The sequence below is a fragment of the Capsicum annuum genome, unplaced genomic scaffold (assembly GCF_002878395.1).
Source record: "Capsicum annuum cultivar UCD-10X-F1 unplaced genomic scaffold, UCD10Xv1.1 ctg80468, whole genome shotgun sequence".
Classification (NCBI taxonomy): Eukaryota; Viridiplantae; Streptophyta; class Magnoliopsida; order Solanales; family Solanaceae; genus Capsicum; species Capsicum annuum.
This window is the reverse complement of record NW_025891114.1, coordinates 1-5,735: the sequence shown is the minus strand read 5'-3', so window position 1 is coordinate 5,735 and position 5,735 is coordinate 1. Positions and strand designations below refer to the sequence as shown.

The 5,735-nt window shown below is 33.3% G+C and overlaps 1 long non-coding RNA gene across 1 annotated transcript; it reads right to left on the bottom strand.

The window, feature by feature from the left end:
* Window positions 1-3,660: 3,660 nt before the first annotated feature.
* Window positions 3,661-5,235, bottom strand: LOC124895181. The gene is made up of 2 exons (XR_007051557.1): window positions 4,977-5,235; window positions 3,661-4,843 (listed from the first exon to the last, which is right to left on the bottom strand). It is a non-coding gene; the product is annotated as an uncharacterized LOC124895181 (long non-coding RNA).
* Between the last annotated feature and the right edge of the window lie 500 nt (window positions 5,236-5,735).

Here is a 5,735-nt window from a genome sequence, read left to right as displayed (position 1 = left end):
AGCTGCCACGGGTAAAAATTTTGATATATAATTGATTTATTTTTTTTTTAAAAATCAATATTTATTTATTTTTTAAAATTATTTCATACACCACCCCACCCCCCACACCCACCACCCACCCCGCAACCCTCCTTCCTATCATTGTCTTCTTCCCCAACTTCTTCTTTATTACCATAACTCAACAATAACATCAATTACAATAACATCATCATTAATTACAACAACAACAACATCAATTACAGCAGCAACATCAATTAAAGCAACAACAACAACGTCATCATCACCATAGTTTTAAAAAGGAAAGTTGATGCACAATCTCCATTTTAATGAAGGTAACTGGACGGGGATGAGGAGGGAGATGTTGGATGGAGTGGAGGTGAGGGTGGGGGAAGGGGTGGGGTCATAAATAAAATAAAAATGGAGCTTAAAGCTCCATTAAAATGGAGATTGCACAACAGTTTTAAGCTCAATTTTAATGAAGAAAACTGGACGGGAATGGGGGAGGGAGATGTTGGACGGGGTGGGATGGGATCATAAATAAAATAAAAATGGAGCTTAAAGCTCCATAAAATGGAGATTGTACAGGAGCTTTAAGCTCTATTTTAATGGAGGGAACTGGACACAGTAGGGGGAGGTTGCTGGATGGGGTAATGTGGGGGAAAAGGGGGTAGGGTGGGATGATAAATTAAATAAAAAGGAAAAATTTATTAAAAAAATAAATAAAATATGATATTAAATATATTTAACACGTGGCAGCACCTTATTGGTGCGTGCATTCACTCTCTTTGTTATGACTGAGATTCGGCGAAAAATGGTGTATTTGCAATGAAATAAAAAGAATCGTGGGGTAATAGGTCGAAGTTAAAGTTTAGGTGTCTTTTTGCAAAATTTGGACAAGATCAGGGGGTATTTATGTATTTTTCTCAAAGTTTAATTACACTTTCAGTTTATGGAGCTTTCCTCGCCAAAAATCAATGTATTGTAATTTATTATTATTTGGAATATCTAAATGAATCATTTTCAATTGAATTAAGTAGTCAATATGTAACCCATGTTAGTTATACCGTTGATTTCTCATGTTCGAATTTTTGTAGTGTGTATCAATAGTACTCTATGCAAGAAATATATTGTTTTGTTGCACAATGCACACCAACAAGGACCTCTGTAGGAGTTCTAATTATTTTCATGATTATAAATGGATAAAGGAAGTTAAATCAACTTTAGTGTAAATAACATTAATTACCATACTATAATTGTTTGTCAACATAATTGATTTTAAAGGTTAAATTGGCACATCTTTAATGTGGGTAAAACATGTAATTCTATTTGTATTGTAAATTTGAATTCAAATGCCATGCATGTGATAAAATAATATTTATACAGAAACCAATGTATTCATATTAAATCTTTGTATAATGGATCAAGTGAAGTTCTAGTAGAAATTTATATTCTCAGTTGTTCTTATGTTCTTGCAGTTATTGAATCCACATTTGGGAGACGTCTGGGTACATCTAATCTTTGGGCACTACAGGTACTTTAATGAGTGTTTCACCAAAACAAAATTGCAAAAGTAAGAGTGATACCACAAACTCGTAAAAAGCTTAAACTTTACAAAAATATGCATGTTGACACTTACTCCTGGGAATTGGATGTGTATAGTTTATATAAATTTTATCCATCAGAGGAATCCTGGTAGTGATAAATTATGATGGTTAAGGAATGTGAAAGTCAAAATGCAGTAAGTAAATGTGAAGCATACATTGTGTCCGAAGGAAATTACATTATCTTGTTGAGTTGAAAATTCATGTCTTTGTAGCATAACTGCATATAGTACCGTAGTTATTGTAATATAATCGGGCATTGAGTTGTAATGGTTTGTTCTCAACTAACTTGAGTTGAGATTGAGCATATGTAACTCATGAACAATTGTATTATACAATGAATCCAGAAAATGTTGATAATTATGGCATACTTTAAGTGATAATATCCATTCCATTTCAAATTGTCTTATTCTATTGTATTGCTAAACTAATATGTTATCAAATAGTTGAAACGCACACACTAATCTAAAAGTGTCTTGGCATTGTAATTATTTTCTGAATTTTGGGTGGGGGGAAGAGAGTTGTTGTTAAGGTTCTCTGTACCACCAGGTCTAGTTTTCAGTGTGGGGTGGTTCGTTTATTACCATTTGAGTAAAGACGAATATCGGTAGATTATGACGGATAGAATAAATGGTGGCTATGTGTGTGGTATCGGAAGTGAATTCTAGTGACAATTCATTTTTACCAGAGGAACATATCATTTGCAGATTTGGAAGAAGGACATAGGGGAATAACATTAGAAGCGGGACTAATGAATGGGAATTAGCAACAAGTTGCAGTCCTTTTTTGGCCTTAGGCAGCTGTCCTTTTCAACTTATCAAGTATAACAGATGGACATGACGTTCAAACTATAACAGATGATTGCACATAGACTTGATTAATGCTAGAAGTAGCACAGATGAATGGAAAGTGACTGCAACTTTCATTTTCTGAAATTGTTATGGGTTATCGCTGGCAGCTTGTAGAGTATAACAGATGCACAAAAGCATAAAGTATGATAGATACTCTTCAATCGGGTGGCATCCAAAACCAGGTACAAAAATCAATCTTTTTATAGTAAAAACAAAATTCACTTAAGCATGGTATTTTTATACAGTGCAGATGCAAGGAAATGGCTACAACATACCTTTTCTTCACCCAACTTTAAATGTATAATAGATGAACAAGGCATACAAACTTAAACATATGGTTGTCAATGAAGGTCTAAAACGTTAGAAGTTGAATGGAAGTGTCTACAACTTACAATTTCTTTTTAGCCAGAGATGGTTGACACTGGTAGATTCAATAACCTAAACATCTGACTCGTACATAGGGAAGAAAAATTATGTAGACAGAAATTGTGAATTGAAAGAGAAACAACACTTACGATGATAATAATATGAGCTGAAAGAAAAAGATTGATGTAGTGTAAAGATGTTCATATTCGAAAGCCAATATGATTAAGGAGGAGTAACACGGCATACGTACGGGAGTAACCAGATTGTCAGAGTTAGAGAAGACGACTCTTTGCTAAGGATTTAATAGAAAGTAGTATTGAAACTTGACAGTAATCTGCCAGTTAAAAAAAAGGCTGACATAGAGAAGTTGAAAACAAATTATGTATTTGAGAAGTAATGGAAAGAAATTCATTTTGAAAGTTCATAATTAGTTCAATGGTTGAACAAAAGAATATTAGGACGTTTAGGGGTGGGTATCTTAGTCGGCTCTAATATAGTTGTGTCAATAGATACATATTAGATGCTAACAAGAGTTTAAGAAGGTGAAAACAAACAACTCGTTTACAGTGAATTGCATGGGAAGCAACACCGGTAATGATGGTAATCTGCCAAAAAAGACTAACATGGTATAGAAGATGTACAAAAAATATTATCTCCCAACAAAACACTGTAGTTGTTACTGGTTACGATTATTGCAACCCATTCACCTTATTTTCACTATAATACATAAATTCCAATTTCTAATTTTCGAGAAGTAATGTCGTTAGAGCAAGGTCATGAAAATAAATTTTCATTGTTCTTTTTTGATTGTAGAGTCAACTAATCTACTTTGCAATTAAGAGTTTGTCAATTTTGGTTATCTTTAATAAGTGCATTGAAAATAAGATAAAAGAAACACAGTAGGTAAAACTCAACAGAAAAAATAGGCTAGAATAGAAAAGAATCTCATTTAAAAAATGACACATATACAATAGCGAAGGGGTATTCTTTTGGATTCTTAGTACGATGACTCTTAATCATCCTCATCTATTGCGAACTTTCGTTTCTTTGTTTGTTACAACTTTTCCTTATCTGCATTCAAACCACCATGATAATGTCAAGTCCTATTAATAACTTATGATTTGTGAATGTGGTATAACTCTATCATATTGTGGCAAACTATATATTTGGACCGCTATCTATAGCATTAACAACCTATCTGGAACACTCGATAAAACAATTAAACCTATTTAGTACAAAATCGGACAACAGACCAGCATATATATATAAATAGAACATGAAACTAAAATATAGAAAGATTCTAAGTTGCGCGGATTCTTCACATTTGATATCACACCCGTATTGGATTCTCCAAAAAATACAAACTTTTGAAGAATCCAACACGCACCAATCGATTTTTTAAAGAGTCCGAGCAACACAAGATAGAGTGATGAACAAAGAAAGAAGAAACATAAAACTAATCAAAATCTACTACTACAAATACACAGACAAAGTAAAATGTGATTGGTGAAATTCGAGAGGAGACCAAAAGTACAGGAGGTGTGTATAACGAATAAAACAGTAGCAACTCTTTGTGTGTACATGTTAGGCATTAATTAGGTCAATATGATGTTAGTTTTTCTTTTTAAAAAGAAAAAGATAAATCACAAGAAGCGGAATTGAAAAAACATCGGTGAGTGAACATAGACGAATTGTGCTCCTACAGGAACAAAATTGGTGAAAACTTACAAATCCGTTTTGGGGGAGTTTGATTTTGCTATATACACTGCATCCCCTGAAAAGAATTTGTAAGTTTTCACCTATTAAAGTTGAAACTACCAGCAATCTGCAGGCAAAATACAATCAACACACACAGTGGTCCTTTTTTTTGAAAGGCAGGATGGTTGCTTGAGGAGCAGTAGCAGGCATACATGTAATATGCCAGTAAACTGTGCATATACAACAGTCGAATAATAGAGTGTAAAGTGCAGATGTTACCTGAATTTGTGAATTAAAGTAAAAAGCAAAATTGATAACGACAGCAATCTGTGGAGAAAATAAAACTAAACAGAGTAAAGAACATAAAATATCATTCCTAAAATTTTGAAGAAAGGGAGAAAATCCTCAAAGCTGGATGACATCACTGTATAGAATCTCTCATGTTAATCAGCGAGATTACCTCTAAATAGTTAGAGTACAAAGCACATCTCTTCACAGGGAATGACGCCGGTTTGATAATGACAATAATTTGTGGAGAAAAAAACTAAATAGAGTGAGGAACATAAAATATCATGCCTAAAATTTGGAAGAGAAGGAGAAAATCCCCAAAGCTGGATAACATCACTGTACTGAATTTCTCATATTAATCAGCGATATTACCACTAAACAGTCAGAGTATGCTCTTCACAGGGAACGACACAGGTTTGATAATTACTGCAATCTGTGGAGAAAAAAAAACTAAATAGAGTGAGGAACATAAAATATCGTTCAATTAACGATGCAGGTTTGATAATGACAACAATCTGTCAAGAAAAAAAAATAAATAGAGTGAGGAACATAAATTATCATGCCTAAAATTTGTAAGAGAAGGAGAAAATCCCCAAAGCTGGATGACATCACTGTATTGAATTTCTCATGTTAATCAGCGAGATCACCTCTAAATAGTCAAAGTACGTAGCACATCTCTTCGTAGGGAACGACGTTGGTTGGTAAAAGATGCGGCTTTTGTTTTGTGTCTGGTGTTAAGATTTTGCCGTTTGGGCTATAAATTTTTCTTTGGCAATTACGTCCCTTGTAGGACTTGTCTTTTTTTTTTTTTGAAGAAAATAAATAAATAAATAAGAAATTAGTGCATTTTTTAAGTTATGGGTATTTTAGTAATTTTACATTAAGGTTTTTGAGTTGGTGTTTGTAAGGTAGTATGTATATATATATATAT